The sequence below is a fragment of the Mesoplodon bidens genome (genome assembly GCF_964165515.1).
Source record: "Mesoplodon bidens genome assembly, chromosome: X".
In the NCBI taxonomy this organism is placed as follows: Eukaryota; Metazoa; Chordata; class Mammalia; order Artiodactyla; family Ziphiidae; genus Mesoplodon; species Mesoplodon bidens.
Window position 1 is genome coordinate 53,726,167 of NC_138163.1, and position 21,835 is coordinate 53,748,001.

Sequence of the window (21,835 nt, forward strand, 5' to 3'; positions counted from 1 at the left end):
AGTCTCTACTTATGTTTTATAATGTTTTTGTGGGTGAATGAGGGCCTGGAGCTTCTTAGCCTGCCATTTTGCTGACATCACTTCTCTTATTAGTTTTTAATGTATTTTCTTTTCTTCCCCTTTTATCTTCCATTTTCACATTGGAATAGCATTAACCCATTGAGCACCAGAAAGAATAAAGTACAAAATAACAGAGTGTTAAAAAGGGTCTGCCATGTAACACACTGAAATCAGGATACCTGTGTCCTAAATACCAAATTTATTTTTTTATAGGACCAAGCATAGTCATTTCCCTTGTGTTGGCCTCATCCATAACAGAAAAAGTTTGTGTATCCCAGTGGTTAGCAACGTGGACTTTGGTGTTAGATAAAGTTAGATGTGAGCTGGGCAAATTTAATTACTGCTTTCATGATCTTTATAGCTAATATTGAGCCTCCAGAGATATGAGACCTATATGTAATATATAAGCATTATATGTACATACATGGAGAATATGATTAGAGTAAATGCACAAACATCATACATTATTTTTAAATCACTGAATGGTAGGTTTCTGGTTATTTATTTATTTATCTCTGGACTAGGCAATATTTTCCACAATTTCTAAGTAATGGATCATTTTTCAGAGCAGAATTAAAGCTCATAGAAATAATGCTTGTTTTGAAAATTTCAGACATAGATTTATAGAAAATAATATAACAGACTTCTGTATATTCAAATTGAGAAATAAAATATCACATATGCAGTTGAAACTCACTTTGAATCTCCTCTGATTATATTAGTCTCCTCCTTCCCCAGAGGTAATTTTTATCAAGATTTTGGGTTTTTCATACTTAAGACTTTTCTTTATAGTTTATTACCTATGTATATATATATATATATATATATATATATATATATATATATATATTAATTTTATTACATATGTATATATCCCTAAGTGAAACACGGTATTGTTTTCTTGCATGGTTGTATCTATAGGTGCTGGCTACCTGATGGAAAGGAGGAAGGAAGAAACATAAGGAGAACAAATACACATTCACATCTCAACATTGTGACCTGCCATATATGCCTTCTTTGCTGTGTGTATTCTCTTGCAGAGCTACTAAAATGGACACAATCATTATTTTTAGCTTATGTGCAGTAGGGAGCACTAACACATTCTGCAGATACTATTTTCAACCCTTTTTTCCCTGATGTCTTCAAAGGTTTAGTTTCCCAAGTGCCATCTAGCTCAAAGTGCAGGCCTAATTTACTGGCTTTCATTCAGTTACTCATGTAGGCCTGTGTATCTAGAATCTAATCTGTAGTATCCTGGTGAAATTTAGTTTTTCTGTTTCCAGAATACTACCCATATCCCTTGCTTGGTTTAAGGATGCATCCCATTTTGAACTTGATCTGATTTTGTATTACAAGTGCTGGGCATGGGTATATTTTCCTTTCCTTTTATTATTCTTAATTGCACAAGGAAGGAGATTCAGTGGTGTTTTAATATGCATGTGTTGATTGCTCCTGAATAAGCCTGTGACTAAACTTTAACCCTGAATCCCACTGTTTAAGGGTTTTCCCCCTCTGGATGCTGTGGAGCTGAACTCTGGGTGATCCCATGCAGACTGTCACCCTTTTACTCCCTTGTGGCATTCATTGTTTAGATTATTGGGAGGTTAAGCTGATGAGCCTTCTTTTAATTCAAGGAGCTTTATTTGGGAGAGTACATAAAGAATGTTGTGAAACTACTTTTATCTAAAATCCAGGGAAGTGGAGATGTCATCTGACTGTCAAATGTAAGGTTTATCTGTGAGACATGCTTGCCCTTCCCCTAGGCAATTATATTTTCCCTGAAGCTACCAAAACGGGACTGTCATGTGGATAGATTCATAAATTAGTTTTGTGGCCACCTCATTACCTAATTCTCTTGGTTTAGGAATGTTCTTTATCTGACACTGACCCACTGTGGAATGGCTGGGGATACTTATTTTTCCTCTTTATTCTTTTTGCTTCAGAACCCAAGTGCTTTTGTTGTAGATAAAAATGGGAAATTCAGGAAAGGTAAAAAAGAAAAATTAGAAACCCTTTAGAAGTCTACTACTTGTGAGTAGGCACATTAAATAGTTGAATATAATATTTTTCAGAAAACAAGACCTACCCATATGTTGTCTACAAGAAACTCACTTTAAATACAAAGATTCATATAGATTAAAAGTAAATGGGTGGGGTATATGCTAACATCCTAACACTAACCAAAAGAAAGCAGAAGTAGCTATATTCATTTCAGACAGAGCAGACTTCAAATCAAGGTGAGTTATCAGGGATAAAGAAAGGCATTCTATAATGATTAAAGAAGTTAGTTCTCCAAGACATAACAGTCTTTAACATTTATGTGCTTAACAACAAAGTATAAAAATATGTGAGGCAAAAACTAATAGAATTGCAAAGGGAAGTATAATAGATTAATTGCATGATCACGTCAGTACATTTGACAGAGCATTTGACAAAATGCGACACTCATTCATGATTGAAAAAAAAAAACCTCAGTAAACTAGGAATAGAGGAGAAATTCCTCACATTGATAATGAATATCTACAAAAAACTTACAGCTAACATCATATTAATGGTGAGAAACTTAAAGGTTTCCCACTAAAATCAGGTACAAAGCAAGGATGTTCACTTTCACAACTCCTTTTCAGTATCATACTGGAAGTTCTAGCTAATGCAAAAAGGTAAGAAAAGGAAATAGAAGGTATATAGTTTGGGAAGGAAGAAATATAATTGTCTTTGTTCACAAATGACATTATCATCTATATAGAAAATCCAAAAGAATCAACAACAAAAATACCCCTCTAGGACAAATAAGCAATTATGGCAAGGTTGAGGTATACAAGGTTAAAATACAAAAGTCAGCCACTTTCCTATGTACCAGCAAAGAGCAAGTAGGATTTGAAACTGAAAATACAATCCATTTACATTATCACCTTCCAAAATGAAGTACTTATGTATAAATCTAACAAAATATGTACAAGATCTATATGAGGAAAACTACAAAACTCTGATGAATGAAATCAAAGAACTAAATAAATAGAGATAGTCCATGTTCATGGACAGGAAGACTCAGTATTGTTAAGATGTCAGTTCTTCCTGACTGGATCTGTAGGTTCAATGCAATAACCCCCTCCCCAAATCCCAGCCAGTTATTTTGTGGATATTGAAAAACTGATTCTAATGTTTATATGGAGAGATAAAAGACCTAGAATAGCCAACACAATACTGAAGGAGAAGAACAAAGTTGGAGGGCTGATGCTACCCAACTTCAAGGCTTGTTATAAAGTTCACAACACTGTGGTATTGGCGAAAGAACAAATAGATCAATGGCACAATAAAGAGCCTGTAAATAGACCCACATAAATATAGTCAACTGATCTTTAACAAAGGAGCAAAGGCAAAAGAATGGAGTAAAGATAGTTTTTAGTACTAATGGTGATGAAAGAACCAGACATGCACATGGGAAAAAATGAATCTAGACACAGACCTTACACCCTTCACAAAAATAACTCAAAATAGATCACAGACCTAAATTTAAAACATAAAACTATAAAATGGCTAGAAGATTTAGGAAAAAACCTAGTTACCCTTTTTTATGGCAATGTCATTTTAGATATAATACCAAAGGCACAATCTATGAAAGAAATAATTGATAAGCTGGAAGTCATGAAAATTAGAAACTTTCACTCTGCAAAGGACAGTGTCAAGAGAAAGAGAAGACAAGTCAAAGAATGGAAGAAAATATTTGCAAAAGACACATCTGATAAATGACAGTCATCCCAAATATACAAAGAATTCTTAAAGCTCAGCAATAAGAAAATGAACAACCTAATTTTCAAGTGGGACAAAGACCTTAACAGACAACTCATCAAAGAACATATACAGATGGCAAATAAAGGTAAGATACTCCACATCATATATCATCAGAGAAGTCCAAATTAAAACAACAATGAGATACCACTACACACTTATTAGAATGGCCAAAATTCAGAACACTGGCAACTGGAGTTGGATTTGGAGAGGAATTGGAGCAACAGGATCTCTCATCTATTGCTGATGGGAATGCAAAATGGTTACAGCACTTTGGAAGACAGTGTGGTGGTTTCTTACCAAACTAAACATACTCTTACCACACAATCCAGTAATCACACTCCTAGGTGTTTACCCAAAGGAGTTCAAAACTTATGTCCACACAAAAACCTGCACACAGATGTTTATAGCAGCTTTATTTGTAATTGCCAAAACTTGGAAGCAACTAAGATGTCCTTAATTAGGTGAATGGATAAATAAACTGTGTTACATTTTTACAGTGGGATATTATTATTCAGCATTAAAAAGAAATGATCTATTAAGCCTCAAAAAGACATGGACAAACTTTAAGTGCATATTACTAAGTAAAAGAAGCCAATCAGAAGAAGACTACGTATCTTTTTTGAAGTAGTGTTTTCATATTTGGATAAATACCTAGAGGTGGGATAGCTGGATCATATGGTAGTTCTATTTGTAATTTATTGAGGCATCTCCATACTGTTTTCCATACTGATTTTACCAATTTACATTCCAACATACAACCTATATATAGGTTCCCTTTTCTCCACATCTTTGCCAACACTTGTTATTTCTTGCCTTTTTGATAATAGCCATTCTAATAGTGTTCATTGCAGCATCATTTACAATAGCCAAGATATGGAAACAAACTAAGTGCCCATCAATGGATGAATGGATAAAGAAGACGTTATACACATACACACACCACACACACACACACACATGCACACACACTCACTGGAATACTACACAGCCATAAAAAGATGAAATCTTGCCATTTACAACAATATGGATGGACCTTGAGGATATGCTAAGTGAGATGAGTCATATGAAATGAGACAAATACCATATGATTTCATCCATATGTGGAATAAAACAATCAAACAAAATAAATGAACAAGCCAAACAAAGGCAGAGAGGGGGAAGGTAAAGTGTGTAAAGGGGATAAACTGTATGGTGACAGTTGGAAACTAAGTTTTTGGCAGTGAGTACCCTGTAATGTAAACAGCATTAGAAATATAATGTTGTACACATGAAACTTATATAATGTTATAAACCAATGTTACCTCAATAAAAAATAAGAAGGGACTTCCTTGGTGTCACAGTGGTTAAGAATCCGCCTGCCAATGCAGGGGACACAGTTTCGAGCTTTGGTCTGGGAAGATCCCACATGCTGCGGAGCAAATAGGCCTGTGCACCACAACTACTGAGCCTGTGCTCTGGAGCCCGTGAGCCACAACTGCTGAGCCCATGTGCCACAACTACTGAAGTCCACATGCCTAGAGCCCATGCTCTGCCACAAGAGAAGCCACTGCAATGAGAAGCCTGCCCACTGCAACGTAGAGTAGCCCCCACTCATCACAACTAGAGAAAGCCCACGCACAGCAACGAAGACCCAAAAATAAATACAAATAAATAAACAAATAAATTTATTTAAAAAATAACTTAAGGGCTTCCCTGGTGGCGCAGTGTTGGAGAGTCCGCCTGCCAATGCAGGGGACACGGGTTTGTGCCCCGGTCCAAGAAGATCCCACATGCCACGGAGCGGCTAGGCCCGTGAGCCATGGCCACTGAGCCTGCGCGGCCGGAGCCTGTGCTCCGCAACGGGAGAGGCCACAACAGTGAGAGGCCCGCGTACTGCAAAAAAAAAAAAAAAGTAAAAGGTACATATTGTATGATTCCAACTATATGACATTCTGGAAACAGCAAACTATGAAACAGTAAAAATATCAGTGATTGCTAGGATTTTCAAGGAGAAAGGAAGAGGATGAATAAGCAGAGCACAGAGCATTTTTAGGGCAATGAAACTACTCTGTGTGGTATCATAATGATAGATAATGTCATTATACATTTGTCCAAACCTATAGAATGTACAACACCAAGAATGAACCCTAAGGTAAACTGTGGACTTTGCATGATTATGTTGTGTCCACGTAGTTTCCTCAATTGTAACAAATGTACCACTCTGATGGGGGATGTTGATAATGAGGGAGGCTATGCATGTATGGGGACGGGGGGTATATGGGAAATCTCTGTACCTCCCAGTCAATTTTGCTGTGATTGTACAACTGTCTAAAAAAATGTAGTCTTAATTTTTAAAAAAAGTTAATGTGAAGGAGCCATGTCATCTCAGATTAACCTTTGAATTTGCCAATAATTCATTTCCCCTCTTACCCTCCTATTTCCAATATAGAGTTAATGAGATGCCTCCAATGGAACAGTATGGGAGTTAACAATATATATTCAGTTATTAGTGAATGGTAAGATGGATACTTGTGTGTCAAAGAAATGGAAGAAATTTGTGGAATTCTGCCTCTCAGGGAGGCAGCAGATGGTTGAAACTGTGGTGTGACGTGGCTGGATGACACATGATCTGAGGACCCCTGCACTGCTGAATGGGAGACGGGTCTAGAATTTTCCCATAAACGTATTAACAGGCGGAGCAGTCCAGGAGCAGCAGTTAGGCAAACACCACAGCTTGCTGCCCTGGTGCCATCTCTCACTGAGCTCACCAGGTGAATCAAAGGCAAGCCTGTCTTCCCAGCATGGGGAACTGGGTTAGGGTCTGCTCAGAGGCACGATGTTGGGCAGCTCTTAGGAGCTTCTGAGTCTCCCAGGAAGCTAGAGATCCTTCTGTCTTTAAAACTTTGAACTCAAGGCGTACCAGAGAGAGATTTGCTTCCTTCATAAAGATATCTATGTTCTCATTAGGAGAAACAATGAAAAACACCTTTCCATAATGCCTGCCTTAGCCCTAAGTCTCAGCCAGCCCCTGCTACTGAGTCTTGACTTTTAAAAAGCCTTTGAGGGCTTCCCTGGTGGCGCAGTGGTTGAGAGTCCGCCTGCCGATGCAGGGGACACGGGTTCGTGCCCCGGTCCGGGAAGATCCCACGTGCCGCGGAGCGGCTGGGCCCGTGAGCCATGGCCGCTGAGCCTGCGCGTCCGGAGCCTGTGCTCCGCCACGGGAGAGGCCACAACAGTGAGAGGCCCGCGTACCGCAAAAAAAAAAAAAAAAACCCAAAAAAAAAAAAAAAAAAAAAAAAAAAAGCCTTTGAAGTCCCACCACGTGCCATATACTCTGGGCAGTTTTCCTCATTCACCCCTCAGGACAGCTCTGTGACATAGGTATCATGAGTCCCACGTCACAAATGCCCAAGCACAGGCTGACAGAGCCTAGGTCAGCTCTCCAGTAAGTGGCAGGACGGGATGAGGTTCTATCCGTCGCCCTCCCTAGAGGACACAGAGTGGCCTCCCTTTTAAACAATGGGCTTCCAGGGCTGGAGAAATGGTCAGTCACACTCCCTGCTATTGTGGCTCCACGGGTACTCACTCACCAGCCCCTCAGGGTGAGGAAGATGACAGAGGAGATGAAATTCTGCCCCTTCTTCCAAGAGACCTGGGTGTCTGGGCCACATCCATTGGCTGATCCCTGAAGTGGGGAGTAGGGTTCAGACAGAAGCTCAGGTGTTGCCCTTGAGACAGGTGATCTGGAGGGAACAAAACTGATACGTAAGGAAGTGCTTTAAGAAATTGTACTTTATATTTTGTCTTCTTTAATCCTAACAGCTATTCACGTTACCCATCATTTTGGCCAACATCATACCAGGGTACTGACTTTAGGGGAGTTTATGTAAATCAGGTAGATACCTTTGTTATCTCCAGGTCAGCAGCCAACTGTGGAAATACTTTAAAGGTTTTTTGCATTTTCTCTTGATGCCTCCAGGACTCTGAATGCTCTAACCTGCCTGGAGGCTGGCGGTACATGCTCCTCACATTTTTTTCCCTTTTTTAATAATACTTGCATTGTTTTTAAGTCTAATTATTGAAATTGAAAACTTTCTAAATTTAAAAAAAGTTATGTTAAAAGAGGGGAGAAAACATTTGTAAACTACACCTCATAGTGGGTTAATATCCATGATTTGTGAAGCACACTCAGTAACAAATGATTGCCAACTAATTTCAACAAAGAACTCAAATAAATATATATATATATATGAATAGTAAACATGTTAAAATATGCCTAAACCACTAGTGTGTTATTCAGGGTTCTACAGAGAAATGGAAACAGCAGGATATGTATTTATACATATTAAAGGAGATTCATCACAAGGAATTGGCTTGTGCAGTTATGGAGGCTGAGAGGTCCCACAGTATGTCCTTTGCAAGCTGGAGACCCAGGAAAGCTGGTGGCGTAGTTCAGTCTGAGTCCAAAGGCCTGAGAACCCCGGAAGCTGATGGTTTAAATCCCGGAGTGAGGGCCAGAGAAGGTGAGATGAGATGTCAGGCAGTGCAGCAGGAAGCAGAAGGGGGGGGAACTCCTTCTCCCTCTGCCTTTTGTTCAATTCAGGCTTTGAACAGATTGGAAGAGTCCCACCCACAGCGGGGAGGACAGTCTACTGAGTCCACCAGTTCAAATACTAATCTCATCCAGAAACACCCTCAAACACAACCAGAATTGTGTTTAATCTGGGCATCCCATAGCCAGTTGAGTTAACACATAAAATTAACCATCACAACTACAACTAGTGAGATGAAAATATAAATCCTAAGAAGAATATTAAGTGGAAAAGACAATATGCAAAAGATGAATAATGTGATTCCTCTTTAGGAAAAGACACGTGTGTGTGCAGTTGTCTATGATCATGTACCCTCACCTACAGGGACACGTCTGGAGTGGAGGCACTGTTCTATGACAACAGATCCTTTTGGGTCAGGGGGCGGGAGTCAAGCCCGTAAGAGAGGTGAGAAAATGTACTTTCACATATTGTTTGGAACGTATTCAGGAAAAAAGCATTTTCATAAAAATTTGAAAACAAAGTACTGTCAACAGACTGACAAAGGTAATGTGAACATGTATTTATTACTTTGGAAAAGCATTCATTGTATTCAGTTTCCTGGGGAAATGAAGTAGATTTTAAAATGGAATTGACTCTGTGTGTGTGTGTGTGTGTGTGTGTGTGTTTCTAGGTCTCCTCTAGCTCTATCACGCCAAACACATGCTTACAAGTGCAGCTTTCTCTTTAGTTCGAGCCAGGGCTGGACACCCTATCTCAGGTTTAGAGATCCCAGAAAATGATGGACACAGAGGGATTGCTCACAGTAAGCGCAAGTTTCCAGAAAATACTGGCTGCAATCACTAAGCCAAGGTCACAACCTCCATCCCTTCGTTCCTCTTGCTGACCAGTCCCCTGGTCTGAGACTCTCAGAGCTTGCAATCCTGGGTCTGGCCACAAGATGACAACCATCCCTTTTTTTTTTTTTTTTTTTTTCTGTTTTAAGGGAAAGAAGTACCTTTTCCAAAAGTAACAAACGATATATGATTTGTTTACTATGATACCAATTCTTTTTGGAAACTTCATATCTATATTAAAACAGTTCCACCTGCTTTTGACCACAAATCTACATCGCGTTCATTGATGTATCTCTTCCGTCAGTGTAGGCTGAAGTGTCTAGGCTGCAGAAGGTCCCTCCCAGAGAACACGGCATTTCACTCTGCATTACCGCACCCCTGTACAGGCTTCCCAGACCTTCCCCAACCCCCTGTCGGGCATCTCTTGTCCATGACCCTGGACACAGCTACCCAGACATCGCGCCTACGCCCCATCCTCTCTCAGTCACCTCTGCCTGCGGTACCTTCCACCCGCCTGCCGCCCACTGCCAAGGAGCTACTGCCACCTGGTGTTTCATCGTGTGCAGTCCCTGGAATATATATCTTTACAGTCTTCTTTTACGATGAGGTTTTTTTTTTCCAGACAATTTTAGAATTATTCAGTGCATAGGTTCAAAGGCTGGTGTTTAAGGGAGAGTACTGTATTTTTTTGCTCCTTGAATAAATGTCTTTGTAGAGAAGTTTGACGATAGCGGTACGTTGGTGCCACCTCGTGACATAAGCCTGAACTGCAGCTTGAACTTCCCGGAACTGGAAGGTGGGAGGGAAGGGTGGCCAAAACTCACCAGACAGATTTCTGAAAGTGTGGGTGGAAAGGGAGGCAATGCTAGTGTACAAGGATACTGAGAGGTACCAGACAGAAAATTCAGCCTCTTACCATGCTGAAGAGAAAGCTCTATGTGAGAACAAAGATATTTTTATTTTTATCCTTTGAGACCTAAGGCCAAATAGCTAGAGACCTGTGTAAGCAACAAAGCATCCATGTCATTAATGATCTTTTTTTAAACATCTTTATTAGAGTATAATTGCTTTACAATGTTGTGTTAGTTTCTGCTGTATAACACAGTGAATCAGCTATACGTATACATATATCCCCATAGCCCCTCCCTCTTGCATCTCCCGCCCACACTCCCTATCCCACCCCTCTAGGTGGACATAAAGCACCGAGCTCACCTCCCTGTGTTATGTGACTGCTTCTTACTAGCTATCTATTTTACATTTGGTAGTGTATATATCTCCATATCACTCTCTCACTTCATCCCAGCTTACCCTTCCCCTCCCCGTGTCCTCCAGTCCATTCTCTACATCTGCATTTTATTCCACTTTTTTTACATTCCATATACATGTGTTACCATATGGTGTTTGTTGTTCTCTTTCTGACTTACTAGAGTCAGAGTAAGACAGACTCTAGGTCCTTCCAACTCACTACAAATAACTCAATTTCATTTCTTTTTATGGCTGAGTAATATTCCATTGTATACCTGTGCCACATCTTCTTTATCCATTCATCTGTCGATGGACACTTAAGTTGCTTCTGTGTCCTGGCTATAGTAAATAGAGCTGCAGTGAACATTGTGGTACGTGACTATTTTTGAATTATGGATTTCTCTGGGTATATGCCCAGTAGTGGGATTGCTGGGTCATATGGTAATTCTATTTTTAGTTCTTTAAGGAAACTCCATACTGTTCTACATAGTGGCTGTATCAATTTACATTCCCACCAACAGTGCAAGAGTGTTCCCTTTTCTCGACACCCTCTCCGGCATTTGTTGTTTGTAGATTTTCTGATGATGCCCATAATAACTGGTGTGAGGTGATACCTGAATGTAGTTTTGATTTGCATTTCTCTAATAATTAGTGATGTTGAGCAGTTTTTCATGTGCTTCTTGTTCATCTGTATGTCTTCTATGGAGAAATGTCTATTTAGGTCTTCTGCCCATTTTTGGATTGGGTTGTTTGTCTTTTAACTATTGAGCTGCATGAGCTGTTTATAAATTTTGGAGATTAATCCTTTGTCTGATGATTTATTTGCAAATATTTTCTCCAGTGCTGAGGGTTGTCTTTTCGTCGTGTTTATGGTTTCCTTTGCTGTGCAAAAGCTTTTAAGTTTCATGAGGTCCCATTTGTTTATTTTTGTTTTTATTTCCATTTCTCTAGGAGGTGGGTCAAAAAGGATCTTGCTGTGATTTATGTCATACAGTGTTCTTCCTGTGTTTTCCTCTAAGAGTTTGATGGTGTCTGGCCTTACATTTAGGTCTTTAATCCATTTTGAGTTAATTTTTGTGTATGGTGTTAGGGAGCATTCTAATTTCATTCTTTTACATGTAGCTATCCAGTTGTCCCAGCACCACTTATTGAAGAGGCTGTCTTTTCTCCACTGTATATTCTGGCTTCCTTTATCAAAGGTAAGGTGACCATAGGTACGTGGGTTTATCTCTGGGCTTTCTATACTGTTCCTTTGATCTATATTTCTGTTTTTGTGCCAGTACCATACTGTCTTGATTACTGTAGCTTTGTAATATAGTCTGAAGTCAGGGAGCCTGTTTCCTCCAGCTCTGTTTTTCTTTCTCATGATTGCTTTGGCTATTTGGGGTCTTTTGTGTTTCCATACAAATTGTGAAATTTTTTGTTCTAGTTCTGTGAAAAATGCCACTGGTACTCTGATAGGGATCACATTGAATCTGTCGATTGCTTTGGGTAGTAGAGTCATTTTCAAAATGTTGATTCTTCCACTCCAAGAGCATGGTATATCTCTCTATCTATTTGTATCATCTTTAATCTCTTTCATCAGTGTCTTATAATTTTCTGCATACAAGTTTTTGTCTCCTTAGGTAGGTTTATTCCTAGATATTTTATTCTTTTTGTTGCAGTGGTAACTGGGAGTGTTTTCTTAATTTCACTTTCAGATTTTTCATCATTAGTGTATAGGAATGCAAGAGACTTCTGTGCATTAATTTTCTATCATAGCACTTTACCAGATTCATTGATTAGCTCTAGTAGTTTTCTGGTAGCATCATTAGGATTCTCTATGCATAGTATCATGTCATCTGTAAACAGTGACAGCTTTACTTCTTCTTTTCCGATTTGGATTCCTTTTATTTATTTTTCTTCTCTGATTGCTGTGGCTAAAACTTCCAAAACTTTGTTGAGTAATAGTGGTGAGAGTGGGCAACCTTGTCTTTTTCCTGATCTTAATGGAAATGGTTTCAGTTTTTCACCATTGAGGACGATGTTGGCTGTGTGTTTGTCATATATGGCCTTTATTATGTTGAGGAAAGTTCCCTCTATGCCTACTTTCTGGAGAGTATTTATCATAAATGGGTGTTGAATTTTGTCAAAAGCTTTCTCTGCATCTATTGAGATGATCACATGGTTTTTCTCCTTCAATTGGTTAATATGGTGTATCCCATTGATTGATTTGTGTATATTGAAGAATCCTTGCATTCCTGGGATGAACCCCACTTGATCATAGTGTATGATCCTTTTAATGTGCTGTTGGATTCTGTTTGCTAGTATTTTGTTGAGGATTTTTGCATCTATGTTCATCAGTGATATTGGCATATAGTTTTCTTTCCTGTGACATCCTTGTCTGGTTTTGGTATCAGAGTGATGGTGGCCTCGTAGAATGAGTGTGGGAGTGTTCCTCCCTCTGCTATATTATGGAAGAGTTTGAGAAGGATAGGTGTTTGCTCTTCTCTAAATAGCAGAATTTGCCTGTGAAGCCATCTGGTCCTGGGATTTTGTTTGTTGGAAGATTTTTAATCACAGTTTCAATTTCAGTGCTTGTGATTGGTCTGTTCATATTTTCTATTCCATCCTGGTTCAGTCTCAGAAGGCTGTGCATTTCTAAGAATTTGTCCATTTCTTCCAGGTTGTCCATTTTATTGGCATATAGTTGCTTGTAGTAATCTCTGATGATCCTTTGTATTTCTGCAGTGTCAGTTGTTACTTCTCCTTTTTCATTTCTACTTCTATTGATTTGAGTCTTCTCCCTTTTTTTCTTGATAAGTCTGGCTAATGGTTTATCAATTTTCTTTATCTTCTCAAAGAACCAGCTTTTAGTTTTATTGATCTTTGCTGGTGATTCCTTCATTTGTTTTTCATTTATTTCTGAACTAACCTTATGATTTCTTTCCTTCTCCCAACTTTGGTTTTTTGTTGTTGTTCTTCTTCTTTCTCTAATTGCTTTATGTGTAAGGTTAGGTTGTTTATTTGAGATATTTCTTGTTTCTTAAGGTAGGCTTGTATAGCTATAAACTACCCTCTTAGAAGTGCTTTTGCTGCATCCCATAGGTTCTGGGTCGTTGTGTTTTCACTGTCATTTGTTTCTAGAATTTTTTTGATTTCCTCTTTGATTTCTTCAATGTTCTCTTGGTTATTAAGCAGTGCATTGTTTAGCCTCCATGTGTTTGTATTTTTTACAGATTTTTTCGTGTAATCGATATCTAGTCTTATAGCATTCTTGTCAGAAAAGATACTTGATATGATTTCAATTTTATTAAATTTACCAAGGCTTGATTTGTGATCCAGGATATGATCTATCCTGGAGAATGTTCCATGAGCACTTGAGAAGAATGTGTATTCTGTTGTTTTTGCATGGAATGTCCTATAAATATCAATTAAGTCCATCTTCTTTAATGCATCATTTAAAGCTTGTGTTTCCTTATTTATTTTCATTTAGGATGATCTGTCTATTTTTGAAAGTGGGGTGTTACAGTCCCCTATTATGATTGTGTTATTGTTAATTTCCCCTTTTATGGCTGTTAGTATTTGCCTTATGTATTGAGGTGCTCCTATGTTGGGTGCATAAATATTTACAATTATTATATCTTCTTCTGGGATTGATGCCTTGATCATTATGTAGTGTCCTTCTTTGTCTCTTGTAATTGTCTTTGTTTTGAAGTCTATTTTTTTCTGATGTGAGAATTGTTACTCCAGCTTTCTTTTGATTTCCATTTGCATGGAATATCTTTCTCCATCCCCTCACTTTCAGTCTGTATGTGTCCCTAGGTCTGAAGTGGGTCTCTTGTAGACAGCATATATACAGGTCTTGTTTTTGTATCCATTCAGCCAGTCTATGTCTTTTGGTTGGAGCATTTAATCCATTTACATTTAAGGTAATTATCAATATGTATGTTCCTGTTACCATTTTCTTAATTGTTTTGGGTTTATTATTGTAGGTCGTTTCCTTGTCTTGTGTTTCCTGCCTAGAGAAGTTCCTTTAGCATTTGTTGTAAAGCTGGTTTGGTGGTGCTGAATTCTCGTAGCATTTGCTTCTCTGTAAAGCTTTTAATTTCTCCGTCAAATCTGAATGAGACCCTTGCTGGGTAGAGTAATCTTTGTTGTAGGTTTTTCTCTTTCATCACTTTAAATATGTCCTGCCACTCCCCTCTGGCTTGCAGAGTTTCTGCTGAGAGATCAGCTGTTAACCTTATGGGGATTCCCTTATGTGTTACATGTTGTTTTTCCCTTGCTGCTTTTAATTTTTGTTCTTTGTGTTTAATTTATGACAGTTTGATTAAGATGTGTCTTGGTGTGTTTCTCCTTGGATTTATCCAGTATGTGACTCTCTGTGCTTCCTTCTATTTCCTTTCCCATGATAGGGAAGTTTTCAACTATAATCTCTTCAAATAGTTTCTCAGTCCCTTTCTTTTTCTCTTCTTCTTCTGGGACCCCTATAATTCGAATTATGGTGGGTTTAATGTTGTCCCAGAGGTCTCTGAGACTGTCCTCAATTATTCTCATTCTTTTTTCTTTATTCTGCTCTGCAGTAGTTATTTCCACTATTTTATCATCCAGGTCACTTATCCGTTCTTCTGCCTCAGTTTTTCTGGTATTGATCCCTTCTAGAAAATTTTTTAATTTCATTTATTGTGTTGTTCATCTCTGTTTCTTTGCTCTTTAGTTCTTCTAGGTCCTTGTTCAATGTTTCTTATATTTTCTCCATTCTATTTCCAAGATTTTGGATCATCTTTACTATCATTATTCTGAGTGCTTTTTCAGGTAGTCTGCCTATTTCCTCTTTATTTGTTAGGTCTGGTGGGTTTTTACCTTGCTCCTTCATCTGCTGTGTGTTTCTCTGTCCTTTCATTTTGCTTTACTTACTGTGTTTGGGGTCTCCTTTTCACAGTCTCCAGGTTCATAGTTTCATTGTTTTTGGTGTCTGCCCCCAGTGGCTTATGTTGGTTCAGTGGGTTGTGTAGGCTTCCTGGTGGAGGGGACTAGTGCCTGTGTTCTGTTGGATGAGGCTGGATCTTGTCTTTCTGGTGGGTGGGACCACGCCCGGTGGTTTGTTTTGGGGTGTCTGTGACCTTATTATGATTTCAGGCAACCTCTCTGCTAATGGATGTGGTTGTGTTCTTTTCTTACTAGTTGTTTGGTATAGCGTGTCCTGCACTGTAGCTTGCTGGTCATTGAGTGGAGCTGGGTCTTAGTGTTGAGATGGAGATCTCTGGGAGACCTTTCGCCGTTTGATATTATGTGAAGTTGGAAGGTCTCCGGTGGACCAGTGTCCTGAACTCAGCTCTCCCACCTCAGAGGCACAGACCTGACACCCGGCCAGAGCACCAAGACCCTGTCAGCCACACACCATGTGTTCTTTTAAGAGCACTCTTAAGTAACATCCTGATATTGTGTGGTACAACTTTACTTTTGAACTGAGAGTTTCATTGGATGCGATTTTTGCCTTCCCCAGATGGTTGAAGGTTACGATTCCATTAATGATCTTTGTGAGCCATGTTTGCACTTATTATGACCATTTTTCCATGCAAATATTTTTATATCATAATATTTAAGTTATTTTACAACATATTTTCAGTTTTTTTTACATTGACCACGCATTTTATCATATGGTTGCTCCAAAATTTATTTCATCTGTATCCTAGTGATGAAAGTTTAGTTCCCTTACCATATTTTCTATTCGGACAATAGTGTACTTAACACTCTTGCTCATACATATGCAGATATCTTTGTATGCATTTCTTTGTAAGTTCCTGAAGTTTTTCTTTCAAAACTATGCAATTTGAAAACTTTTATATTAACACGTTACAGGGGGGCGTTGGTGGGATGAATTGGGTGATTGGGATTGACATATATACACTAATATGTATAAAATAGATAACTAATAAAAAATGAAAAATCCACATTACATTCAAAATTCTATTACTAATTCATATCCTTTACACTTAGGTATTACAGTGCTTATTTTTTGTATGTTGGAGATAATTTGAATCATTGCTAATCTAATAGACATTTAATCATCTCTCATCATTTGTTTCCATTATAACTCACTTTTAATCCCTACCTTGATGTGGCATAATCAATTCTCACAACTTCATGTTATTTGGATTCAGAATGTTTCTGATATTACCTGTTATCAACTTTATGTGGATGGCATGTTTTCACTGTCTGTACACTGGAAAAGGCCAAAATTCAGGCCCCTTTCAGGTAACTATTTGCACTGGAGGGCTGAACTTGTCCTCTTTAACCTCAGAAAACTGTCTTGGGCAAATTCTAGCATTGTTATAAGAGAACCTGATGTGTGTGTGTGTGTGTGTGTGTGTGTGTCTATGAGAGTGTGCTGACAACTACATTTCCCTCTGCTCCCTCTGCCCTTTCATGGCTTTGCTTCCCATTTGATTATTTCTGCAGAATTAAGCTCTGACCAACCACCTCCCTAAACAGAGCTGCATTTGTTGGCAAAACATCCCTCCCTTATGCTTGGGCAGCTGTGCTGTTGTAGACACATGGGCTTGACACATTTAAATGTACATTTTACTGCTCTCCACACTACCTGATTTATTTAACTGTGTTCAGTAGAATCTCTACACAGGATTTCCCCTGGGATGTGATGGACTAAATCTGGATTTCAATTATGTTATCAGCACATGTTCCCTCATAGATAGTTAGCTTTATCACTTTGGATTATTTTTGCAGAGCTTCAGTGGCTTATCAAATGGGCCCATAGTGCCCCTTTCTTTTGCCTCTTAATTCATCTCATTGCCAACTTACTGAAGGTAGGGATTAGTGAAAATGCAGGGGATGATTCCTGGGCTTCCCTGAGTCCTTTGACCTTGGAACAGAAGCATTTTAATACGTAGGGAGTGGATCTGACAAAATGTAACTTGAGGTGTTAGCACAGTTTGGAACATTTGGAAAGCTTGCATTATAATAGAGATTTTTAAAGGGAAGAATAAAGAGGATTGAGGCCAAAGTACCTGAGTGTCCAAGGGGATTGTTAAGGGTTGAATTGTGTACCCCAAAATGATATGTTGAAATCCTAATGACAACATACCTCAGAATGTGACTTGTTTGGAAATAGGGTCATTGCAGATGTAATTAGTTAAATCAAGATGGAGCCATGCTGGAGTATGGTAGGCCCTAAGGTAAGGAAGCAATGTTAAGAAACTCTCCACCAGGTTGCACCTACAATAAATGCCTTTTTAAATCATGTTTGGGAAGTTCACCTCTATTCCTAGTTTTTTGAGATTTTTTTTTACCATGTAAGGTTGTTGATTGTTGTCAAATGCTTTTTCTGCATCTGTTGAGATAATCATGTGTTTCTTCTTTTATTCTATTAATAAAATGTATTATATCAATTAATTTTTAGATGTTAAGCAAATCTTGCCTTCCTGGGATATGTTGCTGGATTCAATTTGCTAATATTTTATTAAGAAATTTAATGTCTATGTTCATGTGGGATATTAGTTTGTAGATTAATTTTCTTTCACCACCTTGGTTCAACTTTTATATCAAGATAATACTGCTATCATTTTCCAAAACAGTTTGTTAAGGATTTTTTTTTCTTTAAATATTGGTGGAGTTCTCTTATGAAGCCATCTAGTCCTGGACTTTCTTTTGTTGGAGTATTTGTAATTACTAATTAATTTTCACTACCTGTTGTTGGCCTATACAGATCTATTTCTTATTGAGCTAGTTTTAATAATTTGTGTCTTTTCTAGGAATTTGTCCATTTCACCTAGGTTATCAAATTTGTTGGCATAAAGTTGTTCATAGTATTCCTTTAAAATCGTTTTATTTTCTGAGGAATTGGTAGTGATGTGCCCCTTTAATTACTTACTTTTGCCATTTTTGTCTTTTTTTCATGGTCAGTCTAGCTAATAGTTTGGCACTTTTGCATACACTTTCAAAATACCACCTTTTGATTTTATTGATTTTTTTCTATTGTTTTTCTAATGTCCATTTCATTGATTTCTGCTCTATTCTTTCTTGTGCATTGGGCTTAGTTTGCTCTTCTTGTATATAGTTTTTTTAAGATGGAAGTTTAGGTTATTGGTTCGAGACTCTTCTTTTCTGATATAGGTGTTTGAAGGTATAAATTTGTCTCGGAGCATTGCCTTAGTTGTATTCCAAAACTTTGATATGCTATGATTGAGCATTCATTTCAAAATATTTTCTAATTTGCTTTTTTGCCTTCACCCATGTGTTATTAAAAAGTGTGTTAATTTCTGAATGTTTTGGGATTTCACAAATTTGTTTCTCTTGTGATACTTAAATTAATTCTCTTGTGGTCAGAGAAAATATATGGCATGATTTTCATCATTTTAAAGTTATTGAGACTTGTCTTACTGCTTAGTATATTGTCGACCTTAGAGAATGTTCCATCTCCATTTGAAAAGATTGTGTATTCTGCCTATGTGGAGTGAAGCATTTTATATATACAGGCACATGCACACACATATGCACACCTGTAATACTTGTTGATAATTCTGTTCAATTCTTCTATATCCTTGTTAATTTTCTATCTAGTTGCTCTACCAATTACGATAAAGTTTTGAAGTTTCCAACTATTCCTTCTTTCAATTGTCAGTCTTTGTTTCACATATTTTGGGGCTCAGCTTTTAGTACACATCCATTTATAATTGTTTTATTTTTTTTTAATTTTTTTTTTTTGCGGTATGTGGGCCTCTCACTGTTGTGGCCTCTCCCGTTGTGGAGCACAGGCTCCAGACACGCAGGCTCAACGGCCATGGCTCATGGGCCAAGCCGCTCCGCGGCATGTGGGATCCTCCCAGACTGGGGCACGAACCCGTGTCCCCTGCATCGGCAGGCGGACTCTCAACCACTGCGCCACCAGGGAAGCCCTATAATTGTTTTATGTTCCTGAGGTATCAGTCCTTTTATCATTATGAAATATTCCCTAATATCCTAATGATATTTCTTTTTTTTTTTTTTTTGTGATACGCGGGCCTCTCACTGTTGTGGCCTCTCCCGTTGTGGAGCATAGGCTCTGGACGTGCAGGCTCAGCAGCCATGGCTCACAGGCCCAGCCGCTCTGCAGCATGTGGGATCCTCCTGGACCGGGGCACGAACCCGTGTCCCCTGCATCGGCAGGCCGACTCTCAACCACTACACCACCAGGGAAGCCCGATATTTCTTATTTTAAATTCTATTTTTTCTAATATTAATGAATTCATTCCAATACTCTTGTAGTCCCTGTTTGCAAGACATATCTTTTAAGAATCTTTTACTTTCAAACCATGTGTCTTTGAATCTAAGGTGTGTCTCTTTAAGACAGCATATAGTTGAGTCTTGCTTTGTTATTGAGTTTGTCATTTGTTTCCTTTTGATTAATGTAATTATTGATGTGCTTAGATTTTCATTTCTCATTTTTGTATTTGTTTTCTATATGTCTTTTACCTTTTCTGTTCATCTATTCTTACTGGACTCCTTTCTTTAGGTTAAAATTATTTTTGGTATCCATTTAAATTCTTTTGTTAGTTTTATGTTTTTACAATAGTTTTTGAAATTTTTTTGTTAGTGCTTTAGGGATTACAACATGCATCTTAATCTCTCATAATCTATTGCAGAGTAATACTAATTCAATTCCAAACTAATAAAAATAATTTGCTCAAATGAAAGTGCATTCCATACCTCCCTCTCTGTGCTATTGTTACCAAGTCCAAGTTCATACTACTCACTGCACAACAGGCCAAAAATTGTGAGACAAGGTGTTGAGACAAGGAATCGTGACTTTATTTGGAAAGCCAGCAGACCAAGAAGATGGTGGACTAATGGCCTAAAGAACCATAGTAATTTGGGGTATAATTCATGCTTCTTTTATGCTAGTGAAGGGAGAAGCAGGAGGAGGTAAGGTCAGGCGGTGAGGAATAGCCTCAAGCAGCTGGGCACCGGTGGTGGTCTGAGGGAGGTTATGAAACTTCTTTGTTCTTGGTCAGTTGACTCTGATTGACATTAATCTGGTCTGATGTTCCTGCAGAACTAGATAGACAAATGTTAGTTTTTCTTGCTCATGTTTCCTTATCACCACGGGGGAGGTAGAGTTGCTTTGAAATGAGGCTATCATGTACACCCCAAGCTTTGGGCAAAATTCCTTTAGTGACTAATATGTTTATGTTCAGGGCTAAGCAGAGGATTATGACTCAGAGGTTAAAGCAGCAGAAGAGATAGATACGTTATGGTGTCAGAGTCCTTCCCTGTTATACTATTATTGTCATATATGTTACATCTATATATGTTATAAATTCAACAATGCAGAGTTATAATATTGCTTTGTAGCATCTTATGCCTTTTAAAGTATTTAAGAGAATAAATGAGACAATACATTGATAAGTTCTCTTAAATTAGCCCATATATTTACCATTTCTGTTGCTATTCATTTCTTCCTGAGGACTCAAGCTACAGTATGGTGTCATTTCCTTTCAGCCTATAGGACTTCCTGTAGTATTTCTTGTAATATAGGTATGCACAGCAAATTCTCTCATCTTTTTCTGAAAATGTCTTTATTTAACCTTAGCTTTTAAAGGATAATTTTGCTGGATATAGAAATCTTGGTTGACAGGATTTTTTTCTACCACCATTGCCTCTGACCACATTACTTCCAATAAGAAGTTGAGTACTAATCATATTGTTGATCCTCTGTATGTGCTGAGTTATTTTTCTTTTGGTGTTTTCAAAGTTTTCTCTGTCATTGGTTTTCAATAGTTTAACTATGATGTGTCTCATTGTAGATCTTTTAGTAATTATTCTACTTGGGGTTGATTGAGCCTCTTGTTACTGTAATGTTTGTCATCAAAATTTGGGAAGTTTTCAGACATTATTACTTCAAATATATTTCTTCCCCCCTCTCTCTCCTCCCCTACTGCAACTCCTATTGCTTTTTAAACTTCACGATGTTCTTCAGTTCTCTGAAACTATTAATTTTTTATCATTCTTTTTCTCTCTGTTCTTTGGAGTGGATAATTTCTCATGATGTCACCCCTTTTTGGTGTTATGATTATTGTTTTTGCCATTTCAAATATGCTATTGAGCTTCTAGTGAAATTTAATTTCATTTATTATACTTTAAAACTTCAAAGAACAAAATGGAAATTTGGTTATTTTATTTCTTTCTCTTTATTGGGGATCTCTATTTGTTGATTGATTGTTGCCACACTTTTGTATAATTATTTTTAAGTGCTTTCTTTAGCTCTTTGAACATATTTTAAATCACTGCTTTTAAGTGTTTATCTGCTAAATCCAATATCTGGGGACCCTCAAAGACAGTTTCTTTTGGCTTTTTTTTCATGAAAATGTGTCACAAATTCTTGTTTCTTTGCAT

At 37.9% G+C, this 21,835-nt stretch overlaps 1 long non-coding RNA gene across 1 annotated transcript in view; it reads left to right on the forward strand.

Moving 5' to 3' along the window:
- LOC308608919 overlaps nucleotides 1-6,212 on the forward strand; it is a 31,920-nt gene extending 25,708 nt beyond the window's left edge. Inside the window, exon 4 of the long non-coding RNA XR_014014241.1 lies at nucleotides 982-6,212. This is a non-coding gene — a long non-coding RNA (uncharacterized lncRNA). The remainder of the gene's footprint in view (nucleotides 1-981) is intronic.
- Nucleotides 6,213-21,835: the final 15,623 nt, after the last annotated feature.